Source organism: Hemiscyllium ocellatum, chromosome 22 (genome assembly GCF_020745735.1).
Source record: "Hemiscyllium ocellatum isolate sHemOce1 chromosome 22, sHemOce1.pat.X.cur, whole genome shotgun sequence".
In the NCBI taxonomy this organism is placed as follows: Eukaryota; Metazoa; Chordata; class Chondrichthyes; order Orectolobiformes; family Hemiscylliidae; genus Hemiscyllium; species Hemiscyllium ocellatum.
This window is the reverse complement of record NC_083422.1, coordinates 11,898,905-11,924,760: the sequence shown is the minus strand read 5'-3', so window position 1 is coordinate 11,924,760 and position 25,856 is coordinate 11,898,905.

The window sequence follows — 25,856 nt, the reverse complement described above, 5'->3', positions numbered from 1 at the left end:
CTACCCTATTAATCTGTCCTGACACCATCAGGGATCTGTGGACCAGCAACATAAGATCTCTGTCACTCTGACTTTCCTAGTGTCCTGAAATTTATTGAGTACTCTCCTGTCTTGTTACTTCTTCCTCAATGCATCACCTCTCATTTTTCAAGATTTATGTCCATTTACCACTGCTCTGCCTGTGTGACCAACCCACTGATCTCATCCTGCAATCCAAGACAATCTTCCTCACTGTCAACAACACAGCCAATTTTTGCTCTACCTGCAAACTTACTTATAATTTTCACCACCCCAATTTTTTTTCTTTAATTGTTTCTATATATCACAAACAAAAAGGGACCAGCACTGATCCCTGTGGTATGCCATAATCTTCTCTACATCAGGGAGAAGAAACATAAACTTACGGAACAGCTCACTGAGCATCTCAGCTGGGTCCGCAGGGGTCGACCTAACCTCCCAGTCACTACCCATTTTAATTTCCCTTCCTACTCCCTTTTGATATGACCATCCTTAGCCTCCTCCATTGCCACAACAAACCAAACTGCAAATGGGAGGAACAACTCCTTATCTTCTGCCTGAGCAGCCTACAGCCCTGAGGACGCAACATCAAGCTCTCCAATTTCAAATAACCTCTTTCCCCATCCCTCAACTCCCTTCCCAGTCCCCCTCCATTCCACTCTTCCCAGACACGTACTGGATTCATTCCTCCCATTGACCAACCAGGTCGTACCCTCTACCTATCTTCACCTGTCTCCATCTCACCACCCTGGCCCCACCACCCCCTTTATCTGCAGCTCCCCCTACACCCACCCCCAATCAGGAAGAAGGGTTGCACCCGGAACGTTGACTTCTCCACCTCCTGATGTTTCCTGGCTTGCTGTGCTTTTCCAGCCTCCTGCCTATCTCCATTGGACAATGGCATCAGTCATACAAACATCACCCCACTGTCCCCCCATAGCCAATTTTTGATCCAATGTGCCAAGTTACTCTGGACCCCATGTGCTTGCACCTTCTTGATCAGTTTCCCATGTGGGACTTTAATCCACGTTAACGATATCAACTGCACTGCCTTCATTACATATCTGATCACCTCCTCAAATAATTCAATCAAATTTGTTCAATGTGATCTCCCTTCGACTACTCCTGATCAAACCATGTCTCTCCAAGTGGATATATTCTCTCTTTCAGATTTTCTCCAATACTTTCCCTACTACTGAAGTGAGACTCACTAGTTGAGAACTCCCTGATTTATCTCTGTGACACCTTTCAAAACATGGAACCACATCACCTATCCTTCAGTTCTCTGGCATTTCCCATTACCAGAGACTAACTAAACATTTAGTTCAGAGTCCCTGTAATTTCCTCCCCCTTTTCTCATTGGGTTACAACTCATCTTGGAGATCTGTCCACTTCTGAGCCTGCCAAAATCTCCAATCCTCAATCTCTATGTCAAACTGCTCAAGAACTTCAGTTCAGTCCCATCACCCAAATATTGCACCTACATCATCTGTCTTCAAAACAAAGAGACATGCGTTTAATACTTGCTTAAACACCGTACTCCTATCCTTTGGTTCCATGTACAGATTGTTTTTTGTCCCCAATAAGCTCTACTTCTTCCCTGGTTATCTTCTTCTGCTTGACATATTGAACATCTTTGTATTCTTCACAACATTACCCACTGGTGATATTTCAAGCCCACCTTTTGTCTACTAATTGACAAAAGGTTCCCTCTGCACTTAACTTGGGCCTCCACTGATACCTAATACAGCCTTTTTATACAATACTGATTATTCCTAAGGTTCACTGGGCTTGTTGCTTCGACATTTCACTCCTAAAGGAGAATACTGCACCCAACTCATATGTGAAACCCCCAGCTCAGACCCCACACCACACCACCCTCCATTCCTACTATTTCATGTACAATTACCACAAGTCGATGTACTTCAGTCTACTTTGACCAGACCCTATCTATTTTAATAAAATATGCCTACCCCCAATTCAAACCTTTTCCTCCTTTTCTATAAGAAACTTTTTTTAAGAAAGGTAGGAACAAACTGAGGAGCAGTTATCTCAATTCAAAACATTGGCTTGCTGTCACTCCACAGATATTGCCTGACCTGCTGAGATTTCCAGCACTTTTTGTTTTCAATTAAAATATGCAGTGTTGTGTTCACTACCATAAAAAGTGTCTCCCACTACCACTTCAAACACCAGTCTGGTTTTGCTCCCAGGAATTAGGTCTAGCACTGCACCATCACCTTTACAAGATGATATAAAGCAAACAGTCTCTTGGATACATTTTAGGGAAATTTCTTCCTTTCACCCCTTAACACTATGATTACCAAATTAATGTTGTGGGCATTTGAAATCTCCTAATATAAAACAAAACAAAGAATTACAAACGTTTAGCAAGTCTGATCTCATTTGTGAGGAAAAAGCAGATTCAATGTTTCAGTTCCAGTGACCCTTCTTCAGAGTTCCCCTCACATAATTACCCTACTATTGTTTTTCCGTATCTCAGTGAATTGTCTACATACCTGTTCCTCTATTGTCTGCTGACTAATTGAGGATCTGTAATACACACACCCAGTATGTTTGCCCTATGTTTATTCATAAGCTCTACCAGCAAGCCTAACTTTAAGACCCTTACGGGATATTATCCCCTCCTTACTGCAGTAACCAGTTCCTTAATTGATAACATACAGCAAGAAAATTAGCTAGGCCTCGGAGTGAGAAACCTTCCAAAAATCTCAATGCAAGTCACACTCAGCCAAAATAAACTTAGCCAACCAATATCCTTTTAATCCATTGGTTGTTTTGGTATTGTCCATTACAGAAGAAACATTCAATTTAATTTGGACCAATTTTTTTAATCCCACTCAACTATTTCATGGAGTGGACACAAAACACTGGAGAAACTCAGCAGGTTTGGCAGTAGTTGTGGAGAGGAAAGCAGAGTTAACATTTCAAGTCTGCTATGATTCTGTTTTAGCATCTCCACAGATCCTGTCAGACTTGCTGAGTTTCTCCAGCATTCTGTGTTTGTTTCAGATTTTCAGCACCCACTGTATTTTGCTCATATTTTATGGAATGATTTATTTCTAACCTACATCTTTTATCCAGGGATGACAACCTCTTATTCAGTAGCAGTTTCATGCCAAGGGTGAGCAACACCATTTTCAGAGCTAATGATGCTAGAAAATCAGCCCTTCAATGCTTGTGCATTATTCTTTACCTCGTGTTGGTGCTTTCTGTAAATTAGATGACTTTGCATCCAAGCACATGATCAGTTCAAAGCACTACAAGTTATACAATGGATGAGGAGTGCGATCCTGTCAGGAATGCACTGGAGGGATGTTCAACAACACCATTATCACCTCTGTTATGGACCAGAACAAATCCCCTCAAAATATATTAAGATAGCCTAGTCACAATTTTTTCTTATTTTCAAAGACATTTTGTTGCAAAAGCCATTCAATTGGCCAAACCACGAGGCTTGAAACAAAACACACTATTTTTATAGTGTTGTCAAAATACAAACAAAAGGAAGAAGAATTAGAATAACAACTTGATTAGAAAATGCAACTGAACAATAGTTTATTTAACTGTAGCAATATAATAACATCCCATAAATATACTCTTGGCAAAGGCAAATTCAGTGAAATAAATTGTCTCGCATGCAATTCTAGCAGCAGGAAGAGAACCCCAGCTTTCAGCTATAGAAGAGATAGAAGTAAGAGCTTCCACATCCATCTTCAAGATGCTGGTAACTGCTGAAAGCTAAACTAAAAATCTTTGTTCAGTGGGAGATTGACGCCACCTCTTCAGGCTGTTTCGATTGTTCCAACTTTTACAAAGAAAACAAAGCTAACTGGGTTCAGAGCAGACAGCTTGGCTCCAAGTTTACAACATTTGCTTTCAAAAAAATTGCCAGAACAAATTCTTCTTAAAGGCACATCTTGTAATACCTCCCAAGTTCAAGTTGATGGTTCATTGTGGCTGCATCGAATGCTGACCTACACATTGTGTTGGCCAGCTAGCACTTCATCAAATGTATACATTATATTGGATACAAGCATACTTTCCTTGCTCATATAGAAACTGTCCTACTTTCTGTTTGAAGATAATGGATGCGGTGGCCTAGTTGTTTTCAATGATCTGTTTCTGAAATGCCATTATTTATTTGTATGCTACTATATTTTCTATCCCTAAAGGCTTCTAAAGCTGATAAAACCGTCATAATTACTTTGACCCATTAAGATTACTGATTCAGAAACTCATAACCCCTTCATCAATATTTTTTTCTACCACTAACCTAAGTGAAGCAGAAAATTAAATTATTGTCCAGCACAGGATGCACGTCCACTAGTCATTCACTTTATTAACAGCCACAAGCGCAAAGTAGCTCTAAAGTTTACAAAGGCACACAATAAATAAGGAAAATTGCATAAAAAGGGCTTATTTGCTAGTCCAGCTGGTGTATTTGAGAAGCAAGTAGCAGATGCCCAGCCATGGTACCAATGTGAGTGCAAACAGCAAAATGCCTCTGAAAATCTGTACAAAAACCCCTGAGAGGTTGACACAAAGCAGGAACACTTAGCAGTCTAATAATGACTGCCTTGGAATCACTAGGAGAAAGTGAGGACTGCAGATGCTGGAGATCAAAGTTGGAAATGTGTTGCTGGAAAAGCGCAGCAGGTCAGGCAGCATCCAAGGAGCAGGAGAATTGACATTTTGGGCATGAGCCCTTCTTCAGGTTGAAGAAGGGCTCATGCCTGAAACATCGATTCTCCTGCTCCTTGGATGCTGCCTGACCTGCTGCGCTTTTCCAGCAACACATTTCCAGCCCTGCCTTGGACTCACAGTGAAATATGGAGACCTTCCTCTCAATAACTTATCCTAAGCAACTGTTTAATGTGATATCCTACTGCAAACATGACCTAACTCGAAATTTGTTCTCAGCATTCAAGCATCTGTTTTCTTCCAGACATAAACCTCACACTTCTTGTCATGAATTGCTTCTTCCAGCTGAGAGAAGAGGACTTCCTTAGACCTTGGATAAAAAATCTACACGAGAAAATGTTAACCTGAAAGTAAGTTTCTTCAAGCTTAATCTTATTAAATTAGGTCTGTCACTGACTATAAATTCTGCTCTCCTATTTCAGTTTTGCAAACTGAAACAACCTCAATTTATCTCAAATGCCACATCATTTTCAGAAAATGTTTAAAAAATATTTTTGTTCCTTCTAATTGACTACACATCACTTTTCCGTTATCAGATGCCTATTAATGTACACTCTTTTCCTCACTCAGGCTAACAATTTCTCATGACATGACTTTCAGTCACTAACCCTGCAATTTTTGTTACCTAATATGACAAGGCAACTGAGCCTGAAGTGAATGGGATTTTTAAGAACTTTTAGCTCCAGCCACCTGGTCCTCTCCAGATGAGACATTTTGAAAGCATGTTCCATTTTATAGCTTTGTATAGAGATGATGGGGATAATTGTAGCTGTGCGTCACAGTGTGAAACTGATGACAGCAAGCTGATAGTATATTGTACATCTCTCCCAAACTCAATTGCAATTGAATGGGCTTCAGCTTCACTATACTCCAATGTTTGCTAGTGCATGAAGTCACAATTAGCTCTAGTTATTTCATTTATGTCATTGTCAGTATTTTTGTAATAACCTCTACTATATAGAAATGAGCTAGTGTTGCATTAAATGCTTTTTGTTCTCTGTTCAAACGGACATTTTTACTCTAATTGAAGCTTACAAACAACATTTGGTTCAGGTTTGAGTAGGCAACTGAATGTTGATTAATTTATTCTGTAAACATTGAACTTCATAACTAGAACAACGGGGGGTCATCCAATTTATTAGCTCTTTGATAGATGTGGCCAACTGTCAATCCAGATATGGATAATTACATTTTTCATTAGTAATAAAATGATTGATAGACACCATTATTGGGTACGTGATCTCACTGGCCCTTGTCTTACACATTTGTACAAAGAACATTTTTCATGTTACTGGCAAAAGAGTAAAAGAAATACAACAGGATTCTTTTCAGACCTTTGCACTGTATTTCTTTGATTTTTGATTTGTTTACTTGTTAAAGTGGCATTTAATGTGGGTGAAAAAAGCTTAACTTCAGCACCTTAGCAGCACGAGCAACATCATCGAGAGAGCAGAATTTTTATCATACAACTCAACCAGTCAGAGTAGCCAATCTATTTTAGCCAATGACAGCAATCCCAACCTACAGCCATCAGTTCCAATAGACCATGTTAATACAAAGGGAAAGCAGCATCCAATTGCTTTCTATATGGAAAGCAGGGACAAACCATCACAGCAACTCAATATTTTTATCAATCACTGAAGTCAATGTATTACTTAACAACTGAGAGAATAGTGTAGTAAGCATACCAAGATGTGCTGTAACCTTTTCGTGCTTGAATTTCAGATTTTGGCAAATCAGAAACAAAATCAAAAAGTCTACATTGAATAGTGGTATGTGCTTGAATTAATTCACATATGTTGCAATATGTGTTTTTTTTTAATTTGCACTTCATATTGGAGTGTGCCAGGATTGATTTCCCATCCCTATTGCCCTTGGGAAAGTGATAGAAAACTGTCTGCTTGAACTGTTGCAGTCCTTGGGGTACAGAGACATCCACACTGTCAAATATGTTTCAGCTTTTACTAACAGAGTTCCAGGGTTTCTCTCCCTGGCCCTGCATGTGGCTGAAACACTGTCACTTTATCTATTCTTGTGTGCAGCCATCAATTTTGGTTGATTAACAGTGAATTAGAGCATCTTATGATGATTAATTCAATCCAAAGTCCAGTTAGAACACCTTATAGAAAAGCAATAATAAGAAAAATAATCTTATGAAGGTGCCCTTCCATTGAGCCTAGAGTGAGAGGTGGGGCCAAAGAAGAATTAAATGTTGGCAGATTAATTATTGCAATGCAGGGTCAGTGGAATTGAGCAAAGCTGAGAAATATGCAAACAGTGATCTCTTTTTCAGGTGCAGTGATCAGAATATTTCAAACTACATTTTTTAAACCTTTCCAGTAAAATGAAAATTAGTTTCTAGTAACACTTCTGTGATGTAGCTGATTTTATCTTCAATGATCAACCATTTTCAACAAAATCTCAAAACATATTATTAGCTTCATCCATCATTAGCCTATATCAATTTCAAAAAGCACTTTGCAGTGCAGTATGGTGTGATTTACTTCCATATTTTGTTTTTCCATGACTGGTTAACAGAGAACAGAATTTTACAAATGGTATGAGTATGAACTTGTACTTAAACATTACAGCATTAAGAAGGGACTTCCAACTGATAATGTTAATTAAATTCACACTCTCAGCATGAAGCTATGTGTTGGAGGATTTTCTTGTAAAATCCACTGTTCTCTGAAAGATTGTTACAGAAATCCTGGGAGTTTGGTCAACTAATGTGCATACAATAAAATGTTCATATCCTCAAGGGATAACAATGCTCTATATCTCCTATTAAGAGACATCTTCAGATTCAGTAAAAATTAATAAGTTGCAGCAAAACATTTCTATGCTTGGTCAGGTGTATTGCAGAATAAATGCTGGATTGGAATGCTCAGCCTGTCTGGTTTTATGGAATCAGGGGAGATGACCCGTTATTTAATTAAGTGGTGGGAGCACCATAGAGCCACACAGTCATAGAGATATACAATATGGAAACAGACCCTTCGGTCCAACTCATCCATGCCGACCAGATATTCTAACCTAATCTAGTCCCATTTGCCAACACTTGGTTCATATCCCTCTATACCTTTCCCATTCATATAGCCATCCAAATGATTTTAAATATTGTAATTGTACCAGTCTCCCCAACTTCCTCTGGCAGTTCATTGCATATCAGTACCACCTTCTACATGAAAAAGTTGCCCCATAAATCCCTTTTAAGTCTTTCCCCTCTCATCCTAAACCTATGCCCTCTAGTTCTGGACTTCTCCACCCCAGGGAAAGGATTTTCTCTATTTATACTATCCATTCACTTATGATTTTATAAACCTCTCTAAGATCACCTCTCAGCCTCTGATGCTCCAGGGAAAACAGCCTCAGCATATTCTGCCTCTCCCTTTAACTCAAACACTCCAATCCTGCAAATTCCTTACAAATCTTTTCTGAACTCTTTCAAGTTTCACAATATCCTTCCAACAGGAAGGAGACCAGAAATGCATGAAATATTCCAAAAGACCAGTACTAACACATTTGATAAAATGATGACACACAACAGCCACACATACCAAAAGAAAAACTGCACTCCCCTTAGGTGGAAAAGAGCACTCAGTTTGCCTTGTAAGGATACCGAAAGTTTGATTAAAAATTGAATCCTGTCAGAAGTCGAAGCTATCACTCTGAATTTTTCGGTCATTCCTACATCGACTATTTATTACGTATTAGTCTCACAAGGTGAGTGAGATGCATTGATGGAATATATATATATTCACCAGCTGAGGAGGTAGGGTTGTTTGAACGCAAGCTTTGGGAGTTCATATCTTTTGCCTGGTCTGTCTCAAGGTACTCCCTCTGTAAGAAGTTGTAGATATTCTTTTAATTGTAAGAAGCCATATAATCCTTGACGTAATTCCAGGAGCCAACATATTCATGACTGAAACCAACATAAATCGAATGAGAATTTACCAGAAAGGCTGCAACTTGAAATGCATTTTTCCCTAAATCTGAACAGCTTTCGAAATAAAATATTGGAAGATATCTCCATAATGTCAATGTTTCTGTTTATCATCCTCTTTTCATAAAGCAGGAGATTTCAAGATAAATCTTTAAACAGATATAGACTTGGGTACATAATGTACATTACACCTGCCAATTGAATTGGATAGACAGCAATCTAGAATAAACTGGAATTTTGGGTTCTTTCAGATCCCTGATTTTAATACTTAACGAACATGGTTATTTGCCACAGAGTCCCGAGATATTTTCAAACAGCCCCTGCTCCTGGTGCTTTTGTTCTCAACCTTTTCAGGAAGTTATACGCATTTTCCTGACTGCATGAGTCATTGACACGTAGGAAAGTCTGTAGTTGTCTTTGAAATGGCTCTTATCTATTATTGTATATGTTTCAGACAATTACAAGATGAAACTAAGCATAAGTATGGAGAAGAGAAGCCAATGAAAATATATGTGTGACCATGCTGCTCCTTTAACAAGGTTATGTTGTCCCTGTTTATTTCTTCAGAGGGGTCATAAAGTTATGGGTTCTGAGATGTCTGGGTTTATCTACTTGAAGCTTTTTATGTTTAAAAAAAAACTTGTAAAATGAAAGCGGCGTGGCCTTTTCTCCCAGTTCAGTTTTTCTATGGTTTGGTTTTAGCAGTCTGGCTATTCAGAGTTGTTGGTCAATGTAAGCTGAGGGATCCAAAGAAATAGCTACAGTGGAAGGAGGTTCCATACTAAATCACTCTGCCACCTCTCTCTCATGAGGCTGCTGCATAAGCTAAAGATGCATGTTACGGGCAATGTATTAGCATGGATAGAGGATTGGTTGACGAACAGGAAGCAAAGACTGGGGATAAATGAGTGGCTATTGTGGTTTGCAATCAGTAAGTAGTGTGCCTCAGTCATCAGTGTTGGGACCACAATTGTTCACAACTTACATTGATGACTTGGAGTTGGGGAACACGTGTAGTGTGTCAAAGTTTGCAGATGACACGAAGGTGAGTGGCAAGCCAAAGTGTGCAGAGGCTTGTGAAACTTTGCAGAGGAACATAGATACTTTAAGTGAGTGGGCAAAGGTCTGGCAGATGGAATGCATTGTTAAGAAATGGGAAGTCATCCATTTTGGATTAACAGTAAAAAGACTTATTACATGACTGTGAAGAAACTGCACCATGCTGCTATGCAAAGGGACCTGGGTATCCTTGCGCATGAATCACAAAGGATTGATTTACAGGTTCAGCAGATAATTAGGAAGGCAAATGGAATTTTGTCCTTCATTGCGAACGGGCTTGAGTTTAAAAGCAGGGAGGTTATATTGTAGCTGTATCAAGTGGTGAGGCCACACCTGGTCTACTGTGTGCAGTTTTTGTCTCCTTACTTGAGAAAGGATGTATTGGCACTTGAGCGGGTGCAGAGGAGGTTTAGTAGGTTGATTCAAGAGTCAAGGGGTTTGGCTAATGAGGACAGACTGAGTAGACTGGGATTATATTCATTGGAATTTAAAAGAATGAAGGGGAATCTTTTAGAAACATAAAGTTATGGAGGGAATAGATAAGATAGCAGGAGTGAGGATGTTTCCACTGGCAGTTGAAACTAGGACAAGACGGTGTAGCCTCAAAATTAGGGGGAGCAGATTTAGAAGTGAATTGGCAAGGAACTTCTTCACCCAGAGGGTTGTGAATCTATGGAATTCCCTGCCCAGTGAAGTAGTTGACACTACTTCAGGAAATGTTTTTAAAGCTCAGATAGACTTTTTTTGAACAATGAAGGAATTAAGAGTTATGGTGAAGCGGAGGCCACAAAAAGATCAGCCATGATCTTATTGAATGGCAGAGCAGGCTGGCAGGGCCAAATGGCCTACTCCTGCTCCTAGCTCTTATGTTCTCCTGTGAGACCCTTGTCTCTGATTTTACCTTTTTTGTCAAGAGGTGATTATGAGGATTGTTGCAGGAATTTGAAACAGCACCATTAAGTTGGGAATAATCTGTTGGGTTTTCGGATAGGTTAAGTTATTTGGTATTCTGTTCTCTTTTGTTTGTATTTCATTCGGTAATCTTAAAAATAAATGCTGTTTTGTTTAAAAATAAATAGGTGGGCCAGCTGCATAACTTCTAGGATATCCACTTTATACCTGCTTATAACAACTAGAAAAGGTAGGATTTGGGCTACTTTCTTGAAATGTTTTGAGAGAAACTGGCCTAGTCCAGAACATATGGTACACAATTCCAGCTCTCCCCAACGCCACCCCACACCTCCCCACCCCACCAATCCCAACTCCAATTGGGCAGCACAGTGGCTCAGTGATTCACATTGCTACCTCACAGTGCCAGAGACCTGGCTTTGAGTCCAGCCTCAGATGATTGTGCAATCTCCACACAGACATTCATCCTGTGTCAGCATGGGTTTCCAACGGGATTTCCGAAATCCTTCCACCGTCCAAGGATGCGCAGGTTCTGCCGATTGGCCAGGTTCAATTGTCCTCTAAAATCTAGGACTGTGCAGGCCAGGTAGGCCAGCCATGGGGAATGCAGGGTTATTGGCATAGTGTAGAGGGTTGGATTTGGGTGGAAAGTTTATCAGAGGGTCAGTGCGGACTCAATAGACCAAATGGCCTGTTTCTGTACTGTAAGGATTCAATGATTCCATAATTCTCTTGAAAGAACAGCAATTGGACTTCCTGTTATGATGGTTTTAGAGGGGCTGGAAAGTTGATGCAATTATTTCATTCAGTTTTTATCGTTTAGTGGATCAATCCTTCATACAATGTAAGTGTTGCAATACTTCTCTTTTACATTCCTGGCAGCTGAGCTACCACAGGTTGATCTGCTGCAGTGTTATTTCTGTACCACTGCTGAGAAGGAAATAATAGTGGCAGAGATAACACCAGTACATAGACAGAAATGATGGTAAAGGTATATGAATACAACAAACTTGCTGTCTAAATGGCTAGCTTGTATCTTTCCTCAGATAAGCAGTCAAATAGTGAAACGGCTGCACAAGGTGAGATGACATCTGGAATACTGTCAGCTGTTCTGGTCCTCTTATGCAATGAAACATATGATTTCATTGGAGGCAGATCAGAGAAGTTTCACTCAGATGATCCCTGGTATGGAGGGATTGTCTTATGAGCAAAGGCTAAACAGGTTGGGATGCTACTCACTGGGGCTCAGAAGAATTGGAGGTATTTCATTTGAAACATAGGATTCTTAAGGGGCTTGACAGAGTAAATGCTGAGAGAATATTTCCTTTCACAGGAGATTCTTGGACTAGAAAGTATAGTCTCACAATAAAGGCATGCCAATTTAAGAAAGTGGTCTGAGGTAGGATTTCTTCTCTCAGAGATTTAAGAGTCTTTGAAATTCCTTACCACAGAGGGCTTCGGGGGCAGAGGCCTTGTTTATATTTAAGGCTGAGATAGATTCTTGATCAATTGGCGAATCGAGGATTACAGGGAAAGGGCAGAAATGTGGATATGATGCATGTCAGATTAGACATGATCGTATTGAATGGTGGAGCAGGCTCAAGGGACTGAATGGTTTAATCCTGTTCCTATTTATTACAGTCGTACGGTCCAATGACAATTTGCATTCAAATGGTATTTCCAAACGATGTTTTGCCCAAAGCATTACCCAACAAAGTCTGCTTTTCAGGATAAGGAAATATTAAGGTTGGATGACCTAAAGATAGGTCAAAGAGGTGTCTCCAAAGGAGGGGAGCAGAGAGTTAGAGACATAATGTAAATCAAAGAAGAGGTTCTGGAGTTGAGGACTAAGGCAACTGCAGCAAGGTCTGCCTGGGGAGAAACGATTAAGATCAACAATATTCAAAAGGCATAAGTTACAAGAGCTTGGAGATTTTGTGATTTAGGGCGGAAGAATTTTACAAGAATCAGGTGGTGAGAAGTCTGAGGTCATTGAGGGATTTGAAAACAAAGTGAAAATTTAATAATAGAGAAATTTCTGAACTGGAAGCTAACATAGTTGTGCAGGGTAGACAAGCAGGAGACTGGAAGAACACAGCAAGCCAGGCAGCATCAGGAGGTGGAGAAGTCAACGTTTCGGGGATAACCCTTCTTCAGGATTGGGGGTGGGTGTAAGGGGAGTGCAGATACGGAGAGGGAGTGCTTTGCAATCTGATTTGCTATGGCAAATTGGAGTAACACCCCTTCATCTTCCACCTGGGCAGCCTACACAGCCCAAACTACTCAACATTGAGCTCTCCAATTTCAAAAAAAATCTCCCTTCTCATCCCCTGACTCCTTTCCCAGCCCCCCACCTTTCCATTCCTTTGATTAACCTTTCCTTCCAGCTACTAACCGCATTCATTCTTCCCATTGACCAACCAGATCGTACCCTCTACTTGTGTTCATCTATCCCTACCTCACCCCTCCCCCTTTATCTGCAGCTCCCCTTACACTCACCCCTACTCCTGAAGAAGGGTTACACCCAAAGCATTGATGTTTCCACCTCCTGATGCTGCCTGGCTTGCTGTGTTCTTCCATCCTCCTGCTTGCTGACCTCGGATTACAGCATCTGTAGATTTTATTTGTCTCTAATGTGGTTGTGCAAACCTTACAATCCATTAAAATAATGATGCTTTGCGACTCCTGAAACATTACAGTCAGTGGGCATAATGTTCACTAGCATTGGGGAATATACAAGCACTTACAGCGGAATAGGAGAAAAGTCACACAGTGAAAGAAATGGAAAGATGTACAAATTTCATTTTGCTTGCCTTCTTGCTGTGGTAATGCAGGAGATCAAGAAACAGATCACACACACACACACACACACACACACACACACACACTCAAAAGCTCGAACATTATTTACTCATTATGTAATAACCTTGTGTTCTATTTATTGCCACAATTTCGTAAAATTATGCTGTGAACAGACAACACAACGCAATCCCTTCAATTGGCTGCAAATCTCCAAAAGACAGATAAATGTTTCTGAAAGGGGAGGTGGGAACCGCACATGGGAATCCCCATCAGAGTAAGCTATAAAACGAACAGCTTGGGAAATTGAATACCCTACTGCACTGGATTCCTCTATGCCTCAAACACACCAAGATGTCTCTATTTGAATCAGTGAACTTGAAGAATCATAGAACCCCTACAGCGCATTGACCCCAATTGAGTCTGCACTGACCCTCCTAAGAGTATCTCACACAGACCTGGCCCTCTCCACCATATTCCCATAGTTTCAATTTTCCCAATGGCTTACACACCCTGCCTTCATAGCCCTGGTCACTATGGGACAATTTAGCATGGCCAATCCACTTGCTGTGCACATCTTTAGACTGCAGGAAGAAAGCTCAGCATCTGAAGGAAACCTACATGGGGAGAACGTGCAAACCCTACACAGACAGTTGCCTGAGGTTGGAATCAAACCTGGATCATTGGCACTGTGTGGCAGCAACACTAACAACTGTGCCATCCTGCTGTCCTTCCGTATGTACTTTTGACTTCAACTGTTAAAGTGCAATTCTGGAGATTAGAATATGGTGGCTGGTTGCTGTGGAGAAAGAGATATGGGAACCATGATAGTTCTACACAATGAGTGTACCATCAGAAGGGAAATACAGCTCCACATTTCTGAATGAACCTGAATTAGAACCTCCTTTCAGAAAAAATGGAGCTCTTCTGTGGTAGTAAAAGGAATGGAGTAGCAATATATATCAGTTTGCTACTCCATAGAAATCTGGCCCAATGCTTACACCAATTTGAGAACTCAATGTTACACAAACTCATTGATACAAATGTATCATTTATATTACAGGAGCAAATAACTGTGGATGCTGCAATCTTTTGTTGTTTTTACTTGTCATTTATATTAGTTCGTCCTCTAATGTAAAAACTGGCAACATGTGCTCTCCATGAAATTACACTTTTCAACTAACAACCTCGATGCCAAATTAATTCATTTAAAGAATTTGAAAGTGATCTTTAATGGAACGTAAATCTCTGATTACTCAAATATTCTGACAACAATGTTGGACACATTTTTATGAATGATTTTTAAACCAATTTTGAATATGAACAGAACATCCATAGTTCAAAAGATTAAGAAAAATACAAGATCATTACACTGACTCATTGCCAGAAAGCAACTTGCAGCATTGCTTTGTCTAAGTAATCAAAGCAACAATTGTGCATTTCTGAGTATAACCTAAACCTGTAGTGTGTTTTATTTTGTGCCTTTTGTTTTCCAATGGTGGGCTAATCATGTAGTTGCACATGCCTATAAAACCACAGGTTAATCCTAAAGCAATATATCATTTGAGTAAATACAAGCTCAAGATATCGCACAAATACTCAATCAAGTTTTAATAATAGCTATTTTTCCACTCTTGTATAACAAGTTATTTATAAGTAATTTTGTCCATTTCTTCTCTCAGCAATATGGTTAACCATCAACCTTGCAGAAAGCTGCCCACAAAAGATACAACTTGTTCTGTGGCATAGACTTCACCTTTCATGTCAATCATTTCATTCTTGCAATAGCAGCAGGGGTATCTGCCATCCAGCAACAGTGATCAAATAGTTGAGGCAACCATGGCATTGAATAATTCAGACAAAGAGCAAACCAAGAAGAAACAAACATGTTTCGTTGTTAACGTTTTATAACTAGAATGACTCAAGGAGACAAAAGATCATAAGAGATCGAAACAGGCCATTCAGCCTATCGAGTATGCTCTGCCATTCAATGTAATCATGGCTGATCTAATAAACCTCAATTCCACTTTCCTGCCTGTTTCCCATAAACCAAATTCCCCCAATAATTAAAAATCTGGCTCGCTCAGCTTTGGATAGACTTAACAAGTTAACCTCGACAGCCCTCTACGGTAAAGAATTCCCAAAATTCATTACCCACAGAAAAGGTGCTCCCCCTCATTAGTCTTATTCTAAGATTATGCTCTCAGGCATTTGGTATGCTTGCCTTTCTTTGATCAGTGCATTGAGTATAAGTTAGGAAGAGAGTGTGGTGCTGGAAAAGCACAGCAGGTCTGGCAGCATCCGAGGAGCAGGCGAATCGATATTTTGGGCAAAAGCCCTTTATCAGGAATTCTTCATAATTCCTGATGAAGGGCTTATGCCCAAAATGTCGATTCCCTGCTCCTTGGATGCTGCCTGACCTGCTGTGTTTTTCCAGCACCATACTCTCGACTCTGATCTCCAGCATCTGCAGTCCTCAATTTTTACATTAAGAGTTGGGAAGTCCTGTTGCAGCTGTACAGGACATTTGTTAGGCAATTCTGGTATCTCTGCTAAAGGAAGGATGTTGTGAAATTTGAAAAGAGTTCAGAAAAGATTTAAAGGAATTTGGCAGGGTTGGAGGGTTTGAGGCTGAATAGGCTAGGGCTATTTTCTTTGGAGCATCAGAGGCTGAGGTGTGACTTTATCGAGGCTTGCAAAATCATGAGGTGCATAAGACCAGAAGACATTGGAGTGGAAGTAAGGCCATTCGGCCCATCGAGTCCACTCTGCCATTCAATCCTGGCTGATGGGAAAGGGTGAGTGCCAAAGTCTTTTTTGTGGAGTCGTGGAGTCCAAAACTAGAGGGAATAGGTTTAGGGTGAGAGCAGAAAGATGTAAAAGGGACCTTAAAAGTAGTTGTGTTTCCTCAAAAGCCTTCTGAAAATCCAAATATATTGCATGCATTTCTTCTCCTTTACCTGTCTTGCTTGTGACTCCCTCATAGAATTTTCATAAATCAGCCTGACATAACCCATTGATGAACATATATTCCTGTAGCCTGTGCACCAATTTATAAATTCATAAATTCATTACCCTTCCTTATAGCTTCATAAATATGCGCTCCCTCTCAAAATTGTGAATTTTACCCTTGAGGCTATTTGCCCAGGATTAATTTGAACGTCTTTCCATTCGTAGTTGTTTGTCCTAATAAATATTCTCCCATGTTTGTCAACATTAAATTTCCCATATCTGCCTACTCCTTTTACTTCATGTCTTTATTGTCTCATCTTTTACAATCTTCCTTATATCTTGCCAAATCAAATACTTAAGAGTCATCAGTGAATTCTGAGATGTAGTGCTCCCTACACTGAAGTCTAATGTATCTGTAAGTAACAAAAAATGAAAAAGGATTTAGCTTTAAATGATCCTTTGATGATAAAACCAATAACAGCTTGTGCTTTGAACAGAATATCTAACAGACTAACTGAACAATTGCAATTGAAATAAGGAGAACACCATGCAAGACCTTAGAGGGCAGAATATGGGTTTTTGGAAAGTTTATGGAAGAGAGAGAAATTGAAAAGTGGGCTGAAAGGGTTCAGAAAAGATTTATAAGGATGTTGCCAGGGCTGGAGGATTTGAGCTGTAGGGAGAGGTTGAACAGGCTGGGGCTGTTTTCCCTGAAGCATTGGAGGCCAAGGGGTGACCTTATAAAGGTTTACAAAGTCATGAGAGGCATAGATAGGATACATAGACAATGTCTCTTCCCTGGGGTGGGGGAGTCCAGAACTAGAGGGCATAGGTTTAGGGTGAGAGGGAAAAGAAACAAAAGAAACCTAAGAGGCAACCTTTTCACTCACAGGGTGGTAGGTATATGGAATGAGCTGCCAGAGGGAGTGGTGGAGGCTGGTACAATTGCAACATTTAAAAGGCATCTAGATGGGTATATGAATAAGACGGGTTTGGAGGGATATGGGCCAGGTGCTGACAGGTGGGACTAGATTGGGTTGGGATATCTGGTCGGCATGGACGAGTTGGACCAAAGGGTCTGTTTCCATGCTGTACATCTCTATGACTGGTCCTAGAACAAAATTTCAAATGTGAATGAAAATTCTGCTAATGTTGTTTCAGGTGTGGTGGGGTGAAATTATGGAAGTTACAAAAAAATTAAACAAAAGAGGTAAGAACTAGTGGCACAGTGGTTAGCACTGCTGCCTCACAGCACCAGAGACCCAGGTTCAATTCCCTCCTCAGGCGACTCTCTGTGTGGAGTTTGCACATTCTCCCCTTGTCTGCTGGGTTTCCTCCGGGTGCTCTGGTTTCCTCCCACAATCCAAAAATGTGCAGGTTAGGTGAATTGGCCACACTAAATTGCCCATAGCATTGGGTGAAGGGATAAATGTAAGGGAATGGGTCTGGGTGGGTTGTGCTTTGGTGGGTTGGTGTGGACTTGTTGGGCCGAAGGGCCTGTTTCCATGCTGTAAGTAATCTAATCTGAAAGAAAGAGAACCTCCAATTTTTGATAATTTCTTATTTATAAAATGTGGACTCAGGGAGGGGAGGGAAAAAAATACATGACAAAATAATAGAGTAGAAACAACACTAGTAATCAGCTTAATGATGGAGGAGCTAAAATTGCAGAATCAAGATGAGCAATTTTAAAGGAATTCAAAATCATCTAGTTGATAATGAATATCTGGTTCAAAGGTTAATTCAAATTTGACATGTATACCAAAACTCTGCATATGGTCTTTCTGAACTTCACTAAAATTCTAGGACAGATTTTGTCAAGAGCTTTGGAAATCAGATCAGGAATTTATTCAGAATCAATCTGATAGTTGGACTTACATTTCCTACAATAAAACTGGAGCAAGAGAAGTTCCAGGGGAGTTTCTGGCACACACTGACAGCAGACTCAGATTGCACTTCCATCAAAATATTGCATTTAGAGCAACAACACTCCATTCTCACAATGGTGGCTTGGAAACAGTTACTCAATTAGTAAGGGAATCCAGTTTATGTCTAGTTTATTTGGAGCATTTGGTGAGATAGAAATCTGAAAATTAATGAGGCAAGATGGGAAGTCAACAATGCATTTAGTAAGTTTATGACTCGCCCTTCATTGGAACCTCACCACTGCCTAGTGGTAAATTTGCCTTGCTGACGAGGAATACCACTAGCTGATGCTCCCAATGCCAAAATGTTCATAATTTGGGAGAAGATTTGTAGCTCGGGTGCTCATTGTTGTGGTTCTGTTCGCTGAGCTGGGAATTTGTGTTGCAGAAGTTTCATCTCCTGTCGAGGTGACATCCTCAGTGCTTGGGAGCCTCCTGTGAAGCACTTCTGTGATGTTTCCTCCGGCATTTACAGTGGTTTGAATCTGCTGTTTCCGGTTGTCAGTTCCAGCTGTCCACTGCAGTGGCCGGTATATTGGGTCCAGGTTGATGTGCTTATTGATTGAATCTGTGGATGAGTGCCATGCCTCTAGGAATTCCCTGGCTGTTCTCTGTTTGGCTTGTCCTATAATAGTAGTGTTGTCCCAGTTGAACTCATGTTGCTTGTCATCTGAGTGCGTGGCTAGTAAGGATAGCTGGTCGTGTTGTTTCGTGGCTAATTTGTGTTCATGGATGCGGACCGTTACCTGTCTTCCTGTTGGTCCTACGTAGTGTTTTGTGCAGTCCTTGCATGGGATTTTGTACACTACATTGGTTTTGCTCATGCTGGGTATCGGGTCCTTCGTCCTGGTGAGTTATTGTCTGAGAGTGGCTGTTGGTTTGTGTGCTGTTATGAGTCCTAGTAGTCGCAGTAGTCTGGCTGTCAGTTCGGAAATGTTTTTGATGTATGGTAGTGTGGCTAGTCCTTTGGGTTGTGGCCTGTCCTCATTCTGTTGTCTTCCCCTTAGGCATCTGTTGATGAAATTGCGGGGTATCCATTTTTGGCGAATACATTGTATCGGTGTTCTTCTTCCTCTTTTTGCAGTTCTGGAAGTGTGTTGTGGCCCTTTTGAACAGTGTCTTGATGCAACTTCTTTTGTGTGTGTTGGGGTGGTTGCACAATGCTCAATTTAAATTATAACCCTTTGCATTATCCTTTTTGCTACTTAAAAAGCTATTACAATGAAATTCCCATCAAATCCAGCATTCACTGCATTATTGCCCACAGGGATTCCCAGCCGTCACTCACTTGGTATAACTGCTTCTACATCAAACCTTGCAAATGCACACAGTTAAAAGCAAGTTTCAAAAAAACAAAATTGAGAGATTTTATATGGGTCAGGTCCAGGATTTCCCAGTCTACAATAAGAACATTGCCAGAAATGTTACAGAAACCCATTTGCATGCAAGGGCTTTGCATGGGTTTACAACTGGTAACATTTAATCTCACATTAAGGACTTACTTGATCAGACTGTTGAGTGATCTTAGTCAATCATGCATCTTCTGTAAAGTGGACCATTTTCTCCCATGGTTTTTCCTAGTCTTAGGTCTAGCACACACTACACTGACCTGGTCTTTATCCCGATTCAAATATAGGTTGTTTTGCTATAACGCACATTTTGTTAACATAAATTTGCTATAACACAATTGACAAATTGGGGACATAGTTTCCAAAGCGCAAAATTTTAAAGCATGTATTGGTTACAACATGATTCCGGCCCCATTAGTTTTAATGGTGCTGCTATTACATGATTTTCCTATAACACAGGATTGCACAAGAACAGGATGACCACCTTATAGCAGAACTGACTGCTCCTGCCCTTAAGGAAAGTACCATATAATGCAAATAACGTCATCTATTCGTTTCAGTGGCACTTCCATTGAATCATTTTTTTTTAGTTGAGGGTTTAGTGAAGCTGAAAGATGTTATGTTGTTCTACCACCTGCACCCAATCTCTGTTTACTTCTCATGCATTTATTAGGCAATGCTTTTTAACAATTTCTTTAATTCATAAATTGCATGGAAGGTTGAGATTTTTTTGAGAATTTCTGAAGATCCTTATCTCACAGCATCCTAAAGCACTATAAATCCAATTAATTTATTATGAAATGCAGACAATATATGAGAAAACACATGGCCAATGTGTGGCACAAAAATCCCGAGAAGTAGAAAATAAAAAAAATGATCTACCAATATTTTCCTGCAGCTTGAGGGAGCAATGATGTCCATAATGCTAAGGAAGCTCACTGCTCTTCCTGGACACATACTGTGACTGTGGATATTAAGTTTAGCATCTTTAGCTTCTGTAGTTTCATGTATCACCCTCATAGTAACTCTAAACAAACATATTCTGTCAACTCTCGTCATTAAACACATTTATAAATCTTTTATTCACCACAGCTAGAATACGAAAGCACAGAACATGAGGGAGAAGCAGAAAACTAAAAGGTGGATCTTCACAGGTCACCCAGCTAACAATCTCAGAGAGTGAAGTACAAGGAATCAGAGGAGAGTTGGACTCCTGGATGTTGGAGAAGACACCCCCTAAGCTGCCTTTTGGCAGACAGACATAATGCATATGTTGACTTGATGCTAGACATCAAATCTTACTTTCACATTACCCACTCATGTCTTTATCCCCCAAAGGATCATCGTGTATTCTGCAGAAAGTGATCGTGTTGACAACTCCTTGATAGAGGTCAGTCCCTCTGAGATATACTGTCACAGGTCTCCACATCAGATCAGACACTTACTTCAGAACTACCAGTAAGACAGGCAGGCTTTCACCTGGTGGCTCACACCTCTCCAGTGCACTTGAGTAAACAATGAGATGTCAAGAACAGCACTGGAGAGCCTATGTCAGGGAGTGCAGAATGTTTTGAGTTCTGCTCAACTAATGCATATTGTGTGTCTTGGGGGCTGCCAACAAATTGTGAATCTGGAGCAGTAGAGAACTTGAGGCAGTGGCAGGCTTTTAACACAACCACAGAGAGAGACTGAAAGTGACCCTGCACGTTTCTTCTTGTGTGGGTACAAACAGCACAATGTTTGAAGGTTTTGACTAATTAAAGATATCAAATGAGGCAACCTGATAAGTAGCTTTAATTAGCCATATCCCATTCAATACTGTTGTCTGCCCTTTATGACTGCTGACTCATGTTGTTTCCTATCTGAAGCAGGTCAAAAAGGTAAAAGAAAGCAGACACGCTGGTGAACGTTAAATGTAGCTGAAAATGTGTTGCTGGAAAAGCGCAGCAGGTCAAGCAGCATCCATGGAACAGGATGCTCCTGCTCCTTGGATGCTGCCTGACCTCTCTTGCTCCTTGGATGCTGCCTGACCTCCTGCGCTTTTCCAGCAACACATTTTCAGCTCTGATCTCCAGCATCTGCAGTCCTCACTTTCTCCTAGAATGTTAAATGTACAAAGAATAACAAAGTTTGGCAAAAATAGATATGAGCAACTACAAAACTCCTTTGCATTTTTCTTGAATAATTTGGAAAAAAAAACATTTTGACTGTTAGTTAAGAGAGATTGGCCAGGAGCAATGAAGGTCCTGAAAAACTGGTCTCTCATCAGTCATGCCGTGATTCAAGGAGAATTTGCACACAGAGTTTGAGAGATTCCACCAAGGTGTGAAAATGATGGTCGAGAGCTAATTCAAATATTCCCAGAACTCACAACTTTACAGGCACAGGTTGTTAGTATAGGCTGGTGCAGGCCACAACCCTGGACTGGCCCACCCCACCTGGTTGGCTCCCTTGTGGGGTCAGTCATACCCGAGTTCATGAATTTTCGTGGAATTGGGATAATATTTGAAGGACTCATGTTCACAGCTCTTCACAGACCAGGTGAATCATTGTCTGGATCACCACCGAGAGGTGGGGTCTTCCTCTTCAGTTTGTAACTGAGGTAATATTTAATTTTATTTCTTGTTTTTCTGTTCCTTTTAAGAATAGTCAGTGATATATTTTATATAGTAGATGAGGTGGAATGAAGTACTCACTGTATTCGCTGCTGACGTGTTGTCTCCTCTACACTTTACAGAACATTAATATTCTGTCCAGAAAAAAAGTGACACTAAGCTTCCAGTTGCCTGCCACCATCTTCCCTAGACAAAATTTGTGCCTTGGGCTTGTTGCAGTGCTTCAGAAACTCAGCGCAAGCTGGAAGAACAGCATCTCATTTTCCCCTTGGGAACTCTGCAGCCTTCAGGACTCCAGGTAAGTTAAATAATTTTAGGGTTTGAGTACCTTCTCCCATATCCTTAGCCAAACCCCCACACACCAGACCATGTCATTACATGGGGTGCTACCATACAATGTCCATTCTCGGCCACTGATGATCCTCATTAGCAGCTATTCATTCTCTCAATTTGACTTTTACCCATTCTTGTCGGTCCAACTATTTTTTTCTCTCTGACTTCCATCTCCACCTATCGTTTCCTCCTCACCACTCCCCTCTTCAGCACATATAGCCACCTTTTCCTAGCTACAATCAGTCTGAAGGGTCACTAGACACGAAACATTAACTTGGCTTTCTTCCTGCAGATGATACCAGACTTGTTGAATTTTTCCAGCACTTTGTTTCTTTTTCTGATTTCTAGCATTTGCAGTTCTTTTGATTTTTTTGGGTTTTTTTTAGTGTATTTTCCCAAATCATATTTGAAAAGTTCAATTCAAATAATTTGCTGTGCATTATCTTTAAAATTAATAAAAGGGTTTAATTAAAAAAAAATCATTCATGGAATGAGGGTGTTGCTGGATAGGTCAGCATTTATTGCCCATTACAAAGGGCAGTTGAGAGTCAACTACAAAGCTTTGGATCTGGAGTCACATGTAGGACAGACCAGGTGAGAATGGCAGGTTTGAGGGCGGCACGGTGGCACAGTGGTTAGCACTGCTGCCTCACAGCACCAGAGACCCGGGTTAAATTCCTGCCTCAGGCGACTGACTGTGTGGAGTTTGCACGTTCTCCCCGTGTCTGCGTGGATTTCCTCCGGGTGCTCCGGTTTCCTCCCACAGTCCAAAGATGCGTGGGTCAGGTGAATTGGCTATGCTAAATTGCCCGTAGTGTTAGGTAAGGGGTAAATGTAGGGGTATGGGTGGGTTGCGCTTCGATGGGTCAGTGTGGACTTGTTGGGCCGAAGAGCCTGTTTCTGCACTGTAAGTAATCTAATTACCTTCCCTGAAGGACATTAGTAAACCAGATAGGCTGTTTTTGACAATCCGTTTCACTGTCATCATGAAACTCTTAATTCCAGACTTTTAATTGAACCCAAAACTTCACTATATACCATGGTAGGATTTGAACCAGAGTCCCCCACTCATTACTGGGGTCCCTGGATTAATACTCTAGCAATAATAAGGCCATTATGGCATTCAAAAATAAAGGATGACTTTCAACATCCATTCATGCATACATGCATCCCATTAAAGAAGAATGAGATTTTAAGGGAACTACAAATTAGGATAAAATAATGAAATTAGTTTTTCTTAACTTGAGTCCAGTAATTCAAATGTCCATTGGAGGTTTGCTCAATTGGTTGTACACAATTGGTTCCTTTCACAGAAGCCACTGAATTGCCAAAAGTGTAGTAGTTGCAAGATGGGAATGAGTTCAGTTTACTGTCTGCTTCCAAAAATCAGGCATTAGCTAAGGGTAGAGGAGCTTACTCTTCTGGTGTTACAAAATGAACTAAAGAACCAAGTCAAAAGCTACATCATTAAAAAATGATTTTAAGCAAACTACAAGACGGAAGTCATAGGAGCAGTCACAGGCCATTCAGTCAGTTGAGTCTGTTCAACGAGATCATGAGATCCTCAGTTCCAGTTATCCTCAAAGCTGCAGATTCCTTCACTGATCGAAAAATTGGTCTCTCATCCTTGAATATATTCAACAATCTAACCTCTACCAGCATCTGCAGTAAAGAATTACCCTCAGAAGAAATTCCAGTTCATTTGTTTTAAATGGATGATCCCTTACTCAGGTTATGCTCTCTGATCCTAGACTCTTCCACAATGGAAAATGACCTCTTAGCATCTGTCTCATCACCTAAGTATATAATATGTTCCAATAACATCACCTCTCAATCTTCTAAACTGCAATGGGTACAAGTTCAATCTACTCAACTTATAAGAAAATTCCTCTATATGTGAAGCTTTGGCAGTAAAGACCTGATGGGCCGAAGGGCCTCTTCTGTATTGTAAGGGCCTGTCTTTCATGGATAAGGGACCAAAACATTTGGCAGTATTGTAGCTGTGATTTGATTCTTTAGATTGAGCAAGACATCCATATTTTTATATTCTACTCACTTTACTTACTGAACGTGCTAGCTTTTTGTCATTCATGCATGAGGACTCCCAAATCCTTGCGTTGCTGCTTTCTGCAGTCTATCCCCATTCAAATGAAATTCAGCTCTTCTATTCTTCCTGCCAAAGTACCTAACCTCATATTTTCCCAACCTGTATTCCATTTGCCATGTTTTGTCCATTCACAAATCAGTAACACCCCTCAGTAGACTGTCATCCTCACTCGTTGCCTTCCAAACTGTTTTTTTCCATTAGTTACCCAATCCTCTAGCCATGCTAATATAATACTCACAAACACAATAGGCTCTAATATGTGGTACCTAATTGAATGCCTTTGGAAATCCAAATATATTACATTTCCTGGCTTTCCCTATCTATTCAGTTAGTTACCTCCCTAACAAACTTAAAAAAGTCTGGCTCATTACACTATCTTTTTATGACCTTCTATACACACCATCACACTTCTCTTGACCCATCATGACCTCCATCCTGTACTATCCACAGTTCTCACATTCCCATGGTCCCCTTCACCCTCATGCTATGGCCATCCAAACTCTCTCCAAGGCATCCTATCCTATGCCAAATTGTGTCTCTCCACCCATGGTCATTCATACTTTCCATGTCAAGCTATAGTCCTTCAACCACCTCCACCCATGTTCTCTGAAATGTTGAATGGCAAGCTATACTTCTCGATTCACAATCTCACTATCCCAACCCCATCTTCCCATGGAAAGCTGTTCCCCTCCACACACCAATATATATGGATGTAGGTTTGCTCGTTGAGCTGGAAGCTAAATCAGGTCCAAGTCAATGTGATAGAGTTACCACACACACCCTGAGAAAAAGAACAGGAAATGACATCATCACAGGAAATGAAATCACCAACCCAAAAGAAACCCAAACATATAAATAGAAAGCAGGAATCATCAGTAATGCTTTGTCCAGAGGTCACTGAAGATATTACCTAGTATGGTGACAAATGTCGGAAAATGAACCTTCCACCTCAGTGGGCAAGCCTACATCCAGAACCCCAACCTGAGCTACAAATCTTCTTAAAACTTACTACCAATATATATGTCTCATTATGTCTTCTTGCATGAGACCCAAGGCATTCTTTGCACTTTCGAAACAACTCCACCCAGGGAAAGCATTTCTCGATTGACAGTTCTTCCT